At 41.0% G+C, this 19,554-nt stretch overlaps 1 protein-coding gene across 1 annotated transcript in view; it reads right to left on the bottom strand.

Moving 5' to 3' along the window:
• Window positions 1–16,768, bottom strand: part of b3gnt2b (UDP-GlcNAc:betaGal beta-1,3-N-acetylglucosaminyltransferase 2b) — a 32,358-nt gene extending 15,590 nt beyond the window's left edge. The window contains exon 1 of the mRNA XM_022189664.2: window positions 16,562–16,768. The gene's annotated coding sequence lies outside the window, so the exon portion shown is untranslated. The remainder of the gene's footprint in view (window positions 1–16,561) is intronic.
• Window positions 16,769–19,554: the final 2,786 nt, after the last annotated feature.

Below are 19,554 nucleotides of genomic sequence, written 5' to 3'. Positions count from 1 at the left end.
TATTACGCAGGTGAAAAAAGGAAGTCCTACAGACTTGCTTTATGTGTGAGTTAAAGGACATGTCCTGGTCAAAAATAACTCCAAGATTCCTCACAGTAGTACTGGAGGCCAATGTGATGCCATCCAGAGTAACTATTTGCTTTGAAAGCGAGTTTCTAAGATGTTTGGGGCCAAATACAATGACTTCAGTTTTGTCTGAATTTAGCAGTAGGAAGTTAAAAGTCATCCAGGTTTTAATGTCCTTAAGACAATCTTGCAGTCTAGCTAACTGATCAGTTTCATCTGGCTTCATAGATAAATACAAACTACAGATGAGTCTATCGGGTCACAAAAAGAGTGGTACTATCAAGATCACTTACCGCATTCCTGATGGTATCCAGGGGGAGGGTCACCCATCTCCTGGGAAGCCTTTTAAAGGAGGAACATTTGAGGCCTACCTTCCTGACAGCGATATGGTGAAGAAGCTGCTGCCCAGGCTTGAGAAAGCCTTCAGGCAGGGACTCACCTTCACCGTGACGAGCAAAGACGGCGAGGCCAAGGTCTCCTGGGACTGCATCCCCCACAAGACCAGCTTGCAGGGAGGCAAATCAGGGAACGGATACCCAGATTCTTCCTACTTGACACGCTTGTCTGAAGTCTTGACGTTAAATGGGATTGAGGATCCAGCAGCCAAGTCTCAAGAATAGGCAGGAAAATGCAGAGAAGGAATTCCAATGTTGTTTTTTGTAATATATTTTTAATCTTTACATTTAAAGCAATTTGCACTCTTTGTATTTTGATTCTAATCATGAACGAAGTGAAGCGTGACGTCAGAGTCGGCAGCAACCCGGACATTCAGGTGGCGTTTACAAACACGAACGGAGGAGCCGAGATGAGCCGAACACGACGGGATGAGCCGAAGTGGGCCGAAGGCGAAGGGAAGAGACGAGCTCCGAATATTTTCGTCTGGGGGGAGAAAGGGGTGATCACATAGACATATGTGTATATGTTATAGACATGCTGATCCGAAAAATGATCCGATTCATGACTCTTGATCCGAGGACGATCCAATCCGTGAGTTTAGTGATCCGTTGCACCCAGAACTAACAGATGCTAACCCTGAGCTAACAGACGCTAACCCAGAGCTAACAGACGCTAACCCTAACCAAGAACTAAAAGATGAACTAACAGAGATAAAAGATGCTAACTCTAACCAAGAGAGAGCCAACAGATCCTAAACTAGAGCTAACAGATGCCAATCCAGAGCTAACAGGTGTTAACTCTAACCCAGAGCTAATATATGCTAACCCTAAACCATAGCGAACAGATGCTAACCCAGAGCTAAAAGATGCTAACCCTACACCAGAGCTCACATATGCTAACCCAGAGCTAACAGACGCTATCCCACAGCTAATACATGCTAACCCAGAGCTAACAGACGCTAATCTCAGAGCTGACAGATGCTAACCGAGAGCTAACAGATGTCAACCCAGACCTAACAGATGCTAACACTAATCAAGAACTAACAGATGCTAACATAGAGATAAAAGATGCTAACTCTAACCAAGAGAGAGCCAACAGATCCTAAACTAGAGCTAACAGATGCCAATCCAGAGCTAACAGGTGTTAACTCTAACCCAGAGCTAACATATGCTAACCCTAAACCATAAGGAACAGATGCTAACCCAGAGCTAAAAGATGCTAACCCTACACCAGAGCTAACAGATGCTAACTGTAACCACTGGGATTAAACATTAAGAGAAACTCTCAGAAGTTCTTCCAGCAGACTAAACTTTCCCTGGTTAAGGTCTAAAAGTAGCTAACAGACGCTAAACCAGAGCTAACAGATGCTAACCCAGAGCTAACAGGTCTAACAGCTGTTTTCAGGGATGTGGATCTGCTTTCAGGTATTCGTGCTCCTCCTAGTATTTCCCTCCTCAAGCTTCATATCAGAGTCCTTCTTGCTCAGGTCGACATGTCGCTGCCTGCTGAGCTTCTTTCAGCTCAGGACTCTCAAGACCTCGACCTGGACTGCTGTCTCTACCTGAACTGCTGTCTTTATTGTTTCCTGTGAAGTCGGTCCAGAACTCCACTCCTACAGATGTCTGATGAACCAAACATTTCTGCTGGACAGAGGAACTCCAGTCCAGACAGCCTGTTTAGGACGTCATGTACGGACATCATGCTCGGACGTCATGCTTGGACATTATAAGACATCCAGATCCAGCTAGATTCTGTCTGTGTGTGAAATAGACCTGGAATTTAAATAACTTATATTAACGTTTCTTATCACATTTAATCAGAATGGAGGGAAATAAAATAAAGACTTTGCTGTCAGATGAAGTGGACATCCTGTCGTCGTCTTTTAATAACTTCCACAGATGGAACCAGCATCAGCAGGACGCTCCACCTGTAAACTCCCATCCAAACGTGTATTTTAAGCCTTGACAGCTCAACAAATATAAATATCCTTTCTGTATTTCTGCTGTCAACCGACTGTGAAACCAGCAGTTGATTTATGAAACAAACAGGATCTGAAATGAAACCGCTTTTGGTTGATCGATGTCAGTTAAACCCCAGCAAAGTCAAACTAAAAAAATAAAAGCTTCTGGTCTGAAGACAGTGATGTGGAAAGCTGCGTTTATACACACCGCTGGCTTCAGTTAATTATTAAACTGCTGGTCAGATATGAGGCTTTCACTGAGCAGCAACTGGCTGAAATGTTGACAGATGTCTGAAGAGTTAATCAACTGTGGGATATCTCCGTCTGTCCTTTAGGTTTACCTTTCTGCTCAGCCTTGGTGACAAACTTCTCATCTTTCTTTAAAGATTTCTGTACCTCTAACAAGGATCACAGAAAACTAGAATTCTGGTCAGGTAAACCAGAACACTTTTATTTTTAGAGACCAACCACTGTCATAGTTATGATTTTTATTATTATATAATTGATATATTTTATGTTATGAAAACCAAAGAACTGAAACTTTAAGTGAATATAGGTCAAAGTTGAGAATTATTCAGAACTGCAGTAAAGACTCACTGATAGATTACTAAACTACTCTGACTTCCAAAAACAGGTTTATTTCAGTCATTTGTTGATTCCAGCTTTAGAGATGTGAACCTTTGATGCTTTTCTTTGCTCTGTCTGAAAGTAAAGCGAATCTCTTTTGTTTTTTGTGCTGAGGATGAAGATATATGAAGCCTACACTTATTTAATTACTTTTAATTACTTAATGTGTGGGCAATTCCAACAGGCTCTCTTCATAATTAAAGAGCATCAATTAAGAAAACCATGAATAAAATAACTTGCTGATAGTTATTAGGTGCTGCCCTGTCTGCCCCCCACACACCTTTTAATGACTTAAATGACTAGTGGTGCCACAAAGACTATTTTTAATCTATTTCAGTTGAAGGTTTAGTAGAATATTTAGAAGCTGAAGAAAACATTAGAACCTGTCAGACTAATGAACACCCACAGTGGTTTTTCTTCTTCTAGAATAGCTCCATTTTCTCTTTAGCTGCTTGTGTTATTATGGTCTGCCTTCGAGTACAAACCAACTTTCTGGTTTCTGATCATCTAAAGTCCTTCTATACTTAAAAAGGCTTTTATCCTGGGAAACTTTTACACTAAAGTGAGTTCAGTTGTTGGAGTTGATCACAGCTGATGACACGATGCAGCGACTAAACACCGATAAAAACATACATGTTTACTATTTATTCATTTAGGAAAACATGTAAAAACTATCCACATCATTTATTATATCCACAAAGAACACCATCAGAGACTCGGTGAAAACAACTAAACCTTCCAGAATCCTTTTTCACCAAACCATCACAGACTGCCAACAAGAATTAAAAAGAAAATGTCAAGGGAGTTTAAAGATGCTGACATCTCAAAGCATTTCTCCCTTAGGGTTTCCATCAATTCTCTGGATAAAAGAACATCCGTGAATCACATTAGTTCTAAACCTCAGATATTCAGAATCCAGGTGTGAACGTCGTTTCTGTTGGCAGCTAATGAAGCTGCACTCATCAGCTCCACCTGGCTTTTTGTGCCTGCAGTGAAGCATTTTATCTTCAAACGCAGCATTTAAAAACACCGCAAACATGTTCAGGAGCGTCGTCTTCACTAACCGGTTCACATCTGAGAGGGCAGAGTTTGTGTTTAACTCATTAGTAGCTGTAATAAAGGTTTCCCTCAGTAAGACGTGTGAAAGAGGTCATCAGAACCCAGCAGGAGAAGCCAAATCAGCCCATCCCTAAACTGACTGCTGCAAGGGACAGATAGCAGATAAGAAGATGAGTGTCCAGCCCTGTTGGTCTCAAAGTTCAACTCTTAACTGAAGAAACCAGATAGAGGACGTTTGACCAATCAGAGGAATGAGGGACAAAACATTCAGCGTTTTCCTGCGTTGAACAGAACAGTAAGAAGTTCCAGGTCTGCACTGAGCAGACGTTTGGTTTGACCATGTCTCTGTGGGTGTTTCCACCCGATGGTCTATGTGGTCTATCAGGAAGGTGTTGTAAAGAAGAGCTTCTACTGTTTCCTTCCTGAGTCATGCTGGTCTAGAAAGAGTTTAACCAAAACAAACTGAACGACTGTTCTCAAAAAGGAAGGACTTACTGCTTGTCTTGGTCTTGTGTTATTATAAACTACACACTTCGTGCATTTTTCATTGTGTTCTAATGTTTAATAGATCAAAACTACATCAATATATGATCCAATAATTAAAATAAAAACCCGTGTAAACAAACAGGTTGAAGGTTTGAGCTTACTCTGCTTTTATACTGTGCTCTGTGTACAGTGGTGCTGCTAATAAAAGTACAGTAATTAGAAACAAGTTAGTTTAAATCAGTGACATTCAGAGGACAGCCCTGTTCTCCTTGAACTACTTTCTGATGGTCTACTTCTGGAAATCCACAGTGGAGGATGGCGTGATGAGCCACTCATACCATGCTATAAATGAAATACTGTCCAGAGATTCTGTATAAATAAATGTTCCATAAACGCAGAGTGAAGATATCCGACAGGAATCTTTGGATACACGAACCAGCCGATCATTACGGGTGTTCCTCATCAAGAAGATTATTACAGAACATATTCTGGGATGTGTATTCCAGTATGCACTAGAAGTGACTCATTTTAACTGAACTACTGTTGAGTCTGAATCATGCTTTATAACAAACTCCATCATTTTGCTGCTATAATTTAAGCTCATCATGCACCTGTGTAGGCTGCAGCTATCAGAGGATGTTCCTACTGGACAGGAGGGCATCAGAGGGTGTTCCTACTGGACAGGAGGGCATCAGAGGGTGTTCCTACTGGACAGGAGGGCATCAGAGGGTGTTCCTACTGGACAGGAGGGCATCAGAGGGTGTTCCTACTGGACAGGAGGGCATCAGAGGGTGTTCCTACTGGACAGGAGGGCATCAGAGGGTGTTCCTACTGGACAGGAGGGCATCAGAGAATGCTTCTACTGGACAGGAGGGCATCAGAGGGTGTTTCTACTGGACAGGAGGGCATCAGAGGGTGTTTCTACTGGACAGGAGGGCATCAGAGGACCTTTCTACTGGACAGGAGGGCATCAGAGGGTGTTTCTACTGGACAGGAGGGCATCAGAGGACCTTTCTACTGGACAGGAGGGCATCAGAGGGTGTTCCTACTGGACAGGAGGGCATCAGAGGATGTTTCTACTGGACAGGAGGGCATCAGAGGGTGTTCCTACTGGACAGGACAAGGTATCTGCAGGTTTCAGCAAGTCAAATTTAAGACTTTTTAAGACCTTTTTAATGCCGTCTTGAATGAAATTTAAGACTGAAATTAAAAAAAAAAAAATCCTATAAATACAAGCGATGGTTAGGGATCCCGCTGTACTAGAACCTCAATGACAATCATTCAAGTTTACTTATTGTCAGTTTATTAAACAAACTGATAATCAATACAAAACACTGCTTTGGCAACGAGACTTGGCGTGAGAAAAAGCACATTGCATTTGGTCAAACACATAAAATTACAAGTGCAATAACAGTACTATATGTCAACAACAAAACACTGAACACACACTCATACTGAGCCTCAGCTGAGCTTCAGCTGGCTGTTCTCAATCACCAGTTCTGCCTCTACTTTTTTCAGCTCACTCATTTTTTCTTTATATCTCTTCCTGAGGACGTCTGACTTGGTGATGAGCTGAGCCATTAAAGTGCCAGACTTCCCTTCCGCTTGATCAGCAAACATGTCTGCATCTTTCTCCAGACTCTCACATACATCCAGGAGAGTTTTCTTCTTTTTTTTTAAGCTCAGTGATGTGGTCTTCTGCAGCTTTTCTCTTCTGCATTTGTTCAGCGCTTTGCCTTTTCCTCCTCTCCAGTTCAAGGTGCTCTCTGTATTTTGACCTTGCTGATCCCACTGAGGTCAGCAGCTCCTTAGTGAGAGGGACACTGGCAACCCCCCCACAAACCGCAACATAGTCACAAACCAGTCTCTGGGCGACAACAGTGTCTTCCTTCAGGTTAACAGTCTCTACTTCCTTGTTGCTGTCCCACCAAAGATAACCGTCAGGTCAGTACTGCTAGCACCGGCGGTAGCGGCACCGGTTGTTGCTAGCTGAGGCGCTGGACCCACACAAAAATGAGAGATGCCTGACGTTTGTTTTTGGCTCTCTGTCGCCATTTTATGCTTAGCGCCCTGCATGTGCAATTCGACTGCTTTAATTCCCATGGTGCCGAATTTTAAATTCTTCTTGCAAAGAATGCACATGGCCTCCTCGAGATTGACAACAGGTTTCAACCAGCTTTGAAACCGACTGTCCTCCAGCCAACACTGCTTAAACTTGCACTTCCCCATCCTAACTGACCAGTGACGCGAGGAAGAAAGGAAAGGAGTCTGCGCGCGACTGAAATAAAACTTCCGGCGCAACTTTTACGTTACTCAAAGTCCCCCTGAGTAAAAAAAACAGACCCGACAATTTAAGATCACCGACTACTGCATTTAAGGAATTTCTAATGAATGTAAGACTTTTTAATGCCTTAATTTTAGATACATGAATTTAAGACTTTTTAATACTTTTTAAGGATCCGCGGGTACCGTGCAGGAGAACATCTGAGGACCTTTCTACTGGACAGGAGGACATCTGAGGACCTTTCTACTGGACAGGAGGACATATCTACTGGACAGGAGGACATCTGAGGACCTATCTACTGGACAGGAGGACATATCTACTGGACAGGAGGACATCTGAGGACCTTTCTACTGGACAGGAGGACATCTGAGGACCTATCTACTGGACAGGAGGACATATCTACTGGACAGGAGGACATCTGAGGACCTTTCTACTGGACAGGAGGACATCTGAGGACCTTTCTACTGGACAGGAGGACATCTGAGGACCTTTCTACTGGACAGGAGGACATCTGAGGATCTTTCTACTGGACAGGAGGACATCTGAGGACCTTTCTACTGGACAGGAGAACATCTGAGGATGTTTCTAATGGACAGGAGGATATCTGAGGATCTTTCTACTGGACAGGAGGATATCTGAGGACGCTATGAGGGAATGTGGGTCTAATAGCGGCGTGGTGTGAAGAGAAGAGCTCCATAAATAGAAACCTGATGGCAGCGAGGGTCTGAGTTGGAGTCTGCCCACCAAATATCGACAGTCCACAACAGGCTGAAGGTCCCAGTATTTCTGTAGAGCTTCTCCCAGACACCTGGGATGGACTGAAGACTGATGGTGGGTTCATGAACACAGAACAAGGTCTAGACCGGAGACTCAATGGGAGAGATTCAGATTATTTACTAAATGACCACAGAATAAAGCCTCTAAACTACATGAAGGCCTGGACTCCTCCATCCAACAAGCGTTTATCCAGAACAACAAACTAACCCGATGACTTGTTCTAAATGAACAGTGCTGAGGTGGAAAAAGAGAAACTGCTTCGGCTGACAATAACACCGCCACACACACTTAAAATAGAAAGGAATCTCTCATTATCAACAAATACTTGTCACTGCGACTCCACAGGCCGAGGATCTCAACTGACACTCGGCATGATCTAAAGTTACAGACGTGTGGACTGAAGACACACATGGACGTATGATGCAAACACGTGTAATCTGATTGGATGTTGTAGGATGGCAGCAGAACTGGATTTAACAGACCAGTCCCTCAACATCAACTTCATTAATTATCCAAGTAAAACCTAAAGGCTCTCAGTTATCAGCTGCCTTTCACTGTTTTACATCTTAGTAAAGTGAAATAATTCATCTATTTACTGTCCCCTTCTGTCCCCGTTAGCCACTCAGAATAAACTACAACCTTCAGTCTGCAGAACTAAAACTAAAACCTACTCATTGTTACCCCTCTAGTGCATCTGTTGTTAATTTTATGAACACCAAAGCAGCTGAAACTGACTAAAAACACCCTCTTTTACTTACTTGACCAGATCAGTATCCCACATGTTTGACTGACTTGAGGCAATACTTGGATTAAAAAGTGTTCCTTTAATTTTTTTGAGCAGTGTACTATCAGTTTATTTTAACAAATGTTGGGTTCATCAGCATGATACAGCTGGATTCTAGATTCAATCATTTAGATTATTGTAATTTATTTGTGTGAAAAAACAGCAACAGAACCTTTATTTGTTGACTGAAACAGTTCCTTCCATTATCGATGAACATATTGATCATCAGGATTCATGCTCAGCTGTTTGGAGCTGGTTGAGGGAAGTTAGACAAACTAATCAGTGCTAGAAATCAAAACGTTGAGCTAAAAGCTGCTTAAAGCTCAGTGGAACTGCTGGTTCTAGTGATCGAACACACCGTTAGTATGGACATTAGTACTAATTAACACTAAATAGGTCTATATTTTAGTGTTTTTATTCTTTTTACAACTCCCAATTTATAATTATCATTATTATTATCTTTATTATTTTATTTAATTTTTTATTTATTTATCTTTTATTCTGTTTCAGTTTATTTTACTATATATTTAATTGAATTTATTTACTTATTTATTTTACTGATCTACTTATGGATTTATTTTATTCATTTATTTTTATTTATTTATTTTACACTTTAACCTCCAGTGTTTACCCATTTTAAACCTTTAAGATGGCGTTTCCTCAGTACGTACTGGGTATAACAATGTCGCTGATTTATTATTGTCTTTTATTTATGTTGCTTTTTAACAATACAGTCTATGGATTGCGGGGTGGGTGGGTTCGGGGCGGGGTGGGGTGGATTTGGGTCATAATTTCTTTTATTTTAATTATTTGTCTGTTTGTAAAGCACTTTGTGCTTCAACTGCTGCATGAAAAGTGCTATATAAATAAAGATTATTGTTATTATTATTTATTAGTGCTTCTGTTTATTACCAACATTTTGGTAATAAACTTCCACTTTTCTTCTCAGACTAGGAAGCTAATAGCTTAAATTTAAATACTATATATTGTCTGTATTTTACCAGGAGACAGACAGAGTTTAATCTTAGGCAACAAACAGATGTACTGACAAACAGCCTCCAGCTGCAGTGAATGTAGTTTTCCCAGCTTTTCAGCAGAAAAAGGCCAAATTAAGACTGTAATACACAAAACTAAACTACAGGAGATTACTTTGACAGATATGAGTTCAGTGGAAATGGTCATTTTTGTCCCATTTGATTTGAACTGATAAAATAAGACAAAATGTTTGCCGACGTCTGCACCAACCTGGAGGATAAGATCATCTCTATAGCACCACAACAATTCATTTTAATGGTGTTTTTAACACATTTGTGCTCCATCTACTTACAGACAGCAGAAGGAAAAGTAAAGATATTAGCAAGAGAATCAGTCTCAGGATGTTGCACAAAAAAAAAAAAAACTACAGCAAAAACAACAACAGCACACAAGACAACATCCCAAACAGCCTGAAGATGAAAAGGTGAAGCGTGGCGGTCTATGAAGGAAATAAACCCTCAGACAGAGCGTCTTTGTTTACAGCAGTAAAGCAGAAACACTAATGCAGGAGGAAGCCAACAGTCTCATTAAGCTGTTCAAGGGATGGAGGCAGCTCAGCAGAAAGAGGATGAAGCTGCTCATTCAGTACTTTACTAAAACAATAGTATAATATATTAATATTTTTAAAGTATGCAAGTTCTGCTTGAGTTTTGTTCAATAACTCTACAGGAAAACATTTCAGTTTTTGCTGCTAACCCACCCTTCTTTGGTTTTCCTGATAATCACTTTATAAAGTTAACACAGAAACACCCTCCTCACCATCATCTGCTTCTTCCAGTCTTTAATGAGCTCAACATGACTCCATTTATAACTGAAGGATCACTGTGGAGCAGTTATCGTTTTGTGCTCTTCATTCCAAATAAGCGCCAAATCCATTAGGATATTGTAATTATACTTTTTAAAGTGCATCAAGTGTGCGTGTGTTTATGTAATGATGTCAGGGAGAAAGTTCATAACTCAAACATTATGAAACTTGTAGCCCTGGATGACCTTCTCTTCCCTGAACATGAACATCTCTCTTTAATAATGAATTACTGCCTGAAAGGATTTCACATGCGGAAACGAATTAAGAAAGTCTGATTGGTTCCTGTGCAAACATCAGAGAGCTGGTACATCCGGGTTTGGATCATGAACTGTAAATGAATAAATGAGTGAGAACACATCCTGAGGAACCGAGGAAGGAAGAGGGTCTGAAGAGCAGAGACAACGGTCCAGACAAGGAGCAGTAATGAGTCCAAGCTTCAAATAATAAGGACTGATGTCTGTCAGAAAGTAGCTCCAACAGGAAGATTCAGCGTCTTTGCTGCTTTATTTCAAAGTGTCACACTGTTGGTAACCAGCTGGTTCCTTTGTGGCGGTGCGGTGTCCTCATGCACGTCTTGCCTCGTGCACGTCTGGCCTCACGTTACCCAACTCCAAACACTCATATCCTGTTGCCAAAGCTCAGAGCTCCAGACTGTTTTCATATGTGAGAAACAGTTCACGGAAGGGAGTGACGAAACCTTCAAACATGTTTCCACCATCAGAACTTAACTTCTGTCCATCGCTTCTGATTTACTGACTCCAGTAGACCTTCTACCAGCCCCATGGCTTCCACTTATTTAGATCAATAAAAGACAAAAGAATCCCATAAGAAAACACAACAACAAAATAACAACACAACATTGGCACTGATAAACACATAGCTAAGTTTTCCATGTTTTTTTAAAAGCACATCCTCAGATTTCAGACTCTTAAAGGTAGAATTTACTGCTGCTTTTCTCCACAGGTTTTACCAGCCATCATCCTCACACCATGAAAATTTCAGGAAAAATGGTTAAAAATAATAATCTGCAAATTAAACATGTAAAACACACACTGGATGTTCTGAAGAAGACGACGACACTTCCTGGCAGTCTGACGTAGCCCATATTAACAACTACATTAATACCGAGCTGTTGTCGTCATGAAAACTAGCGGTGTTTAGTATTACTTCCTAAAAATGCTGAATGGGAAAAACTGAAATGTGTTCAAAGTGGAGAAACTAAAGCAGAACAGCAGTTAAACATTCAGTTACTGGCTGTGAGAAAGAAATATATCCTCATTCACAAAAGTATTTTAAGGTTAATGCTGTCTCATTGTGCTCTCAGTGGATCCTTGTTCCATAGCTGTGTTTAATACCTGTGCACTTCCTTTCCCCTCATCAACTGTTCCCAGAGCTAATTAACTACGAGCTACATTTCCTTTCCATTCATTCTGGCAGCAAAGGAAGCAACAACACTGACTCACTGATGAAAGAAACAGCACCCCTCGGCATCCCATAATCTCTCATCTATGCCCAAACTTGAACACAACCAGACAAAGATCGCAAACACACCATGGAGACAATCACAGTGTTGAATGCTTCTGTCCGGTGAGGTGAGTCATTGTGGCTCTGATGGGCGACTTTTAGGTTTAAGATTAAAGACGCTGCGACAAGAATCGAGTGAAAATGTTCTGTAGGACCAGTTCAGTAGAACATACTGGTGTTACTGGGTTAGATGGTGGTACATACTCTACTTATTTAAGCTCACAGACCAGATGTGTGTCGCTGTCCTAAACAAATGTGGTCTTCTGCGTGCCAGATTCATGCCAGGTAGTGTTTACAGAAAAGCTGTTGAGTGTGGCTATTACTGGCATCAGCTTATTGTTTTCCATCACATTAATGTCTCTAAAATCCACTCATGTATTTGCCAAAGTCAGACAGCAGCGGACTGCAAAATGAGTGTATTATGGATTATTTGTGTCTGGAAGCTGTTCTAATGGAGCCTTCAATAGAAGCTGCTATGACCTGGTCAGAACTCTCAGATTGGATTTCTTAAAGAGTGTAAATCTATGAGAAAACCCTCTTTTAAAATCAGACTGGATCAACCCTTCAAGGACAAAGATTTAGACCTTGGAGTATAATTTCAGTGTCTTGTCATAGAACTGATCCCGTGGAGATCTTTGTGACATTTTCCTGAGGAATTACTGCTAAAGATGCTGAATTAAACAGGCAGATCTAGTTCTTTATAGATCTGCCACCGTGGATTCTAAATATTCTGGATTTTCCTACAGCTAAGAAGCTTTCTGGAACAGTGTGTTAAATAATGATGGAACATAAACTGCATCTGTAGTCTGAACCAGGGAAACTGAAACCACAAACCTGCCAACCTGGGAAACAGCCTTTGATTCCTACACATTTTTCTGTCATCGACACACTCAGAGGAAGACGTCTGCATGTTTAAAGACATGTAGAAACTGAAACCGGCTTGTTGTGGTTCCTGGGCAGTTAGAACATTGAGAGTCTCAATTTGAGACATGATCCTTTTAGTCAAACTGCTGGTTGGACGGAACAGAACGGGACGAGGAGGACGGAACAGTAACCAGGACTGTTTCACAGGACAGTAGTCATGGTTGTGTGCTCCATATGGTGTTCAGCTAGGATCTATAGATCCCTGAATACCAGAGATATCAGTCATAGCATTCTAGCAAACCATGGTACCAAAATTAGAATTCTTCAGCTCATTTCTTTATCCATGATAATTTCCTGCAGCTCTGTGGTAACATATCCAGGATAAGAAACAGAGAACTTCTAGAATAGAGAGATTCTGATGAAGAATCAAGATTTGTTCCCATTCTCTGACAGAATGGGAAGTCAGGAGTTCACAGACTGCCAGAGGTGAATTCCTGTTTGTTTGTTTTTTACTTTTTAAACCCAGCAGCAGGTTTTGGGTTTCAGAGTTGAAAAAATGATGAAATATGAGTCAAGGTGAAGGTGAACTGCCAAAGTCCAATACTGCAAATATAAATAAGAGGAATGGATGTGTGGAAGAAAGAAGAAAGAAGAACCACCAGCTGGACTGAGCTATGATGGTGAATAATCAAAGTGGGTTATTTTCTGGAACGGTTGGCCTGATGCTAGCTCTGAGCTAACCACACGATCTGACACTTTCTGTAGCCTTCTGGTCTGCTGCAGATATTTTCTGTTGTTCTGTACAGTAAAGCTGCAGGTAATGAGGCGAGCTTCATGACGGTAAAGAGCTCAGGTGTACTCAGGTGTGCAGCCAGGTAAACACATTCAAAACCCTGGCTGATAGATATTTTACTAATCCCGAGGGAAAGATGGCTGAAGATGTAAATTAGCCCCGTTAGTGTCAGTCTGTCTAAACAGGGCAGGTTTCTGTGTTAACAGAACACAGATCTAATGGAAACCCATAATTAGCAGCTCCTCTGAGAAGAAGGCTGGAGAGAAGCCAGATCACATGTTCAGCAGTACTTGGACTAATTTACTTTACTTTTTATTCCTCCACTATCCACCAAAGTTACCCACATCTTTGACGTGTGTGTTCTTGAACAAACTAAATGTTCTAGAAGGAATCATTCAGTAGGTGGTCCTTGGTCAGAGTTAGGGTTAATTCATCCATTAATTCACTCTCATGGAGGAAACCGGTGGTTTATCAGACCACAGGAGACGATAAGAGGAGCAGTAAAACGTAAAAGGTTTGATCTGATCAACAGGTTTTCCTGTGAGCTTCCACTGCTTGTTGTTGTACAGACGTCTGAAGGAAAGCACTCTACACGAGATGCAGGGAAAGATTGGATGTAATGTAGAGTGCTGCTTTTCCTGAGTGGTTTAAGTGTCCTTGGAGACAAACAAAGATTCCAGTTAGTCCATTTGGAAAACACAAACTAATCTTTCTCATGTCTAAAATGGAGAAAAGATCATAAAATGCGGTGGCAGCGGTTAATGTTCAGGAAATGTAAACCCTACAACTGCAGCATTCAGCCTCCAGATGTTCTCTTCTTCTACTCCAAACTGAATGAAGGTCATTCTTATTTTATCTGATTCATCTCAAAGGTTAGTGTACTACTGTATGGAGGAATACAGGCAGGATGACATCAGCACGGCGTCAGTATCAGCTGATAAAGAACAGAAGAAACTGAACTTCCCTCTGGGGATTATTAAGATCTGTCTGAAGGTCCAGAATGGTCCCTGACAGCAGATACAGCTGATCTTTAATGATCTGATGTCTGAACATGTCGATGACCTTCTGCTGATCTAAGAGTCTAAACCAGCTGCAGTCTGATTAATTACTCATATGCGTTTCCAAACACAGAGACACGGAGAATGATCGATAGGATAAAACAGCACACTGTGGACTTTTCTACCTGTCAGACAGGTGAGCAGTCACATCAGTTAGATGTTATTTGTATAAATTATAGCCTTATATATTATAATATAATTATCACATGTACCATGACTACCTTCAGCAGTACCACGGTGTCTGAATGTCAGATTAACTCACTGATGAAGCAGCAGGGTTAAATAACATGGCTATCTCCATGGTAACAGCAGACATAATAATAAAATATAATATCCTAATTCCAATAGTATAATGATAATATTCTAATTCCAGAGGAGAGACTGGATGCTTCATCAACCCTCTGTCAGATATCAGTATTTTATACTGCAGTAGAATCTGTTTAATATCAGTATTTATGTGTAAAATCTGAGTATCCACACATGGCAGAATCAGTAAGTTTAATATTATTTCTCTACTGACAATCCTTACATATTTCTACTGTCCTCTTAGCTAGCAACACAATAAACTCTATGTCTAATGGTGGTGAGCAGAGGCACACTCCTCATTATTAATCAGTCTGAGCTTATTCTGCATTAATTTACCATCATCTGCTTCTAAAAGTCCGACGTCTGGATGTAATTTAGCCCCATTTAATTTATCAGGAATCCTGAAACTCTCCCTGGTCTGGATGAAAGATCCTCATCCAAAGTGTGGTTTGGACGTTTCTGTTTAAACTTAGCGAGGCTACAGCGCCGACACTCGACCCAGAAACTCTGGAAAATGTGGCTCATGTGATTAAAAACTTCAATCTAGGAGAGAATACCAGCATCGGAGAAGACGATGGAAGAGACGACTACTTAGGATAGCAGGTTATCCTGGTTTTCTCTGGGTAAAATAAAGGTTTCTACTAATAAAAGGCAGCAAACTGTTCAGTATTTATCCAGTTCTCAACTGGATGTTAACTCCACACACACCTCATCAGTTTGGTTACCATGGTTCCATGAACATCTGTCTCTACGGTTCCATGAACATCTGGTGTAACATGGTGAATGTTTACACCAAACGGTGGATTGTTGTCATCACTCATTCATGTTAATACTCTGTTTAGTCTCATTAATGGAAACCAGCTACAGCTTCTGGGAGACCAAACGCGACTCCAGACTCCGTTTGTTGGTCGGGACTTAAAGACATTTGATTTCTGCTCTCCTTTACATCTGACAACCTGGAACTGGAGAATTAAAGTGTTTTTTGTTTCACCTGAGGGACTAAATTCATCCAAGCTAATTGATTTAGCATTTTATTGTTGTTTATTAACTGTGGGATCATAAAAGCTTCAGTCAGGAGAGAATATCCGGCATCAGAAGACAGACGGAAGAGGAAAAGCAGGAAAGAATGGCTTCTTTGTCTGGAATAGCAGGTTTTCCTGGTTTTCTTTGCGTAAAATAACGGTTTATACTAATAAAAAGTAGCAAACTGTTCAGAATTTATCCATTTATCTCCTTCAAACATCAGAGTAACTCCAAAGATATTTCATGTGTTTGTGTCCATCTGGTTTCATGAACATCTGGAAGTCTGTGGTTCATGTTTACTTCCAACCAAATGGACTGTTTTCATCCCTCATTCATCCTATATTTATTTTTAATTGCATTTTTTTAAAGCTTTATGTTTAGTTTTAATTCTGAAAAACCTTTTTAGAACTTCCTGAAGTGTCTTTTGTCAGAAACGTCAGAGATCCTAATCTGCTCACATTCACATCTGAGAAACTGAAACAGGACAATTAACGTGTTTCTGTTTTATTTGAGAGACTAAATCTATCAAAGAGAATTACTTTAGCATTTTTAAAGAGTAGTTAAAGTGCTGTAGAATGGAGTGGTTCGAGTTAGTGGCTGCTGGAGCTAGGACTGGCTTCCTGCCGTGGTTTTGTTTGTTTCTGAGTTTAAATGGAGGTAAACAGCTGGTTCTGAGCATTAACTCCAGTTTTCAGAGCCTTAAAGGTGACTAACCTGCTTAGTTCCTCAGCAGTCTGACTCAAACTCCTCCGGTTCCGCTTCAACTCCTCCAGTCGTCCCCGTTCGGCCCAAAGTCACCGGAACTAAGGCGGAGAAATGAAATAAATCCTCGGGAGAGAGTTTACTCCGCGGCTCGTCGTGTTTTCCGTCCCGTTTTCACTCCACGGACGACCGAAGACCGCCGCTTCAAGGACCGACCACTAATTTCAACGGCTGCGCGGGCACGTCGCCGACGGGGCTGTTCTGGGAGGAGCCACCCCTCCCTACTCTGTCACTCCCACATGTGTGCGCGCTTCCACATAGACGTTTATAGACAGGCGCGCAGCCGAAATATGCTCAGGAGGTTTAGTGTGACCTGAAGAACCGGTTAGTAAACCTAAAGTGGAGGCTTCAGGTTCTTCTGGGTTCCAGATCTCCAGCTGGTCCTCCTCAGGGAAACACTGGAAACCAGTCTGCTCATAAATAATCATCTTCAGGGTCACATGAGATTAGAATGAGCAGAAACATTCTGAAAGTGGTGTTTTCATTTGTTCCTCTTTGATTTGTTCTCTGTGACCCCATAAAGCTGTGGAGTCTGGTTGCACTGTAAAATAGCAAATCACCATTTTTATACAGAAATTACAACTTTAATACTGATTTTTTTTCTGTAGATTTAAAGTTTAAGCCTGATTTGTTTTTTCATAATCAACATATAAATTTATCATATTTTCAAAAAGATTTAACATTTTCAGGTCTTAATACATATAAATTTTCTTTCAATTGCTAAAAAACAAAACAATTGTTGGACCATCTGAATTAAACTTTACAATGACCAGCAATTTTTGCAGATTTGCTGAAACTAGTGCACTATTTTAAAGGGTGTATAAGTATAGTTATAAATTAATATAATTATTAATAAACATTCAGTTGATTAAAACCAGTACTTTATGCCAGCTACAGCTCACATACACTTTTTATGTCAAAGAGCCATAAAATCAGAAAGTTATGAGGCACTGATGGTTATATTGTAACATTTTAATAGCAGCAAATATGTAAATTTACTGAATGCATTGGAAAAATAACATACAGAAGCAGCAGTATTTGTTCCACTAGTGCTACTGTAAGAAGGCAGAATGAATCATTGTATGAATATTTTCACACTCAATCATGCAATAATTACATGAAATGACGTTGTGGACAGAGAATGATCTTCTTTCCGTCATTAGCTCCAGTCCTCCAGGGAGAAACTGTCACAGACGGGGAGTCGCCTCATTTTTCTCTCAGATTATCACTGTTCTTGGAAACTCAACACCTGCTGTGGGTTCAGGTTAATTGTGTACATTAGAGCCCTTCTGCCAATCAGAACAGGCCGTTTAGCAGGGCTAATGTCGCTAACGAGACGTGAAGGAGGCCTCCAGGACTCAGGTGTCTGCTGGTCTCCGGTGAGCCATTGTCCGTTGCGTTTCTGATCCTTCAGCTGATGTTGGAACTACTAGAAGCTGCTCAGGTTTAATCAAACACCAGCTGCTGTTAACGAGGTTCAGGAGGAACTAAAGGCTCTGATGACAGACAGACAGACATTTATCATTGTTTCTAGGATGCTCCGTTTCCTCGCTTCGCTCACAGCAGGAAGACTTTAAACCTCGGCTGGAACTGGATTCGAAATGATGATTTGACTGATGAGGAGCTCTGTTAGTGGAAAAGGAGAGGACTTCACCCAAACAAAACATTCATGCTACAGATGTCAGTATATTATCCAGTTAGATCCAGGAACCCATTCAGATTTTGCAGTAATTTTAAATGTGGCCAGATAATCAGATAAACCAGGTTGGCAGGAAACAGACAGAGCAGGAACAGGTGGAATCCAGGCTAGAAAGAAGTAAAAACACAATAACCACAAGTTCCAGAATCTCAAGGGCTGGACAGAACGGTGCAGGGAACTGACTACTGATTGTTCACGGTCTGACGACAGGTGGTGAGTGGCGTCTGATTTTATTGCAGCAGGAATGGGTCTTGATTGGACGAGCTCCACCTGCTCCTGCCTCGGCTGGTGCTGATTACTGATCAGGATCACCTGCCGAGCACACCTAGGAAAAACAGAAAGCTCCTATAAGTCCTAAACTAAACCTACTGCCAAACTTAAAGTTCCTCTCTGGTCATGACTAAACTCCTAAAAACACTGGATGAACTGCAGCTTTGTGTCAGCAGTTATATCTGAGCACAGAGGGACTCACAGAGAACCGGATACCTGGAGAATTTAGAACTTTACACTGTAAAAACACTGTATGGATCAAATTACCTACAAGTCCAGTAGGGACGACTAAGTTAATGTTAATGTGTGTGTGTGTAAAGTGTGGATGACTGAGAATCTCCTCGTAAGGTCTCTCCTCTAAACAATAAGAATTTTCAACTGTGTGTCAGAATTCATGGACTTTGGTGGAAATTGACTGTGTAATCGACACACATTCCACTGAGGACACGTGGGCGTAGAAAACATGATCTGGCCTCATTTCTTCCTCTACAACATGCAGATACATGATGCCACTGCTCCACTCTCTGCTTCTACCTCTTCCTAGAAAACTACAGCTCAGCTACTATTTTCAATCCCAAGTTCAGGTCTTAAACAGCCCAAAATGTTCTCCCTCCGATGGTTCAAAACTGAAACTGGTCCTTGCAAAGATAACCTATACATCCAAGATAAGTCTTATCATCCCTACAAAATTCAACAGAACTTCCTCTCATGAGCAGTTTATGGAATATGATCACCTGAACTGTCTACTGTTGATATGAGGACCGTTATTGTTTCAGTGTGTTCTTTAATGGTCATAAATCCAGAAAAGAAAGACAACTGCACAATCCCCATCACTGGAAATCAATTAAAAATGAATGTAGAAGCAGTGAACCTTCTGGCCCAGGTGACAACCTTCAACTACTTCTCAGAAGTTATAAAATGAACTGAAGCAATGGAAAGTTTCACAGAACTGTTTATATTACCTAACAATGACCTT

This window comes from Acanthochromis polyacanthus, chromosome 15, assembly GCF_021347895.1.
Source record: "Acanthochromis polyacanthus isolate Apoly-LR-REF ecotype Palm Island chromosome 15, KAUST_Apoly_ChrSc, whole genome shotgun sequence".
Lineage (NCBI taxonomy): Eukaryota > Metazoa > Chordata > Actinopteri > Pomacentridae > Acanthochromis > Acanthochromis polyacanthus.
The sequence above is the reverse complement of the archived record's forward strand: the minus strand, read 5'-3'. Positions and strand labels throughout refer to the sequence as shown.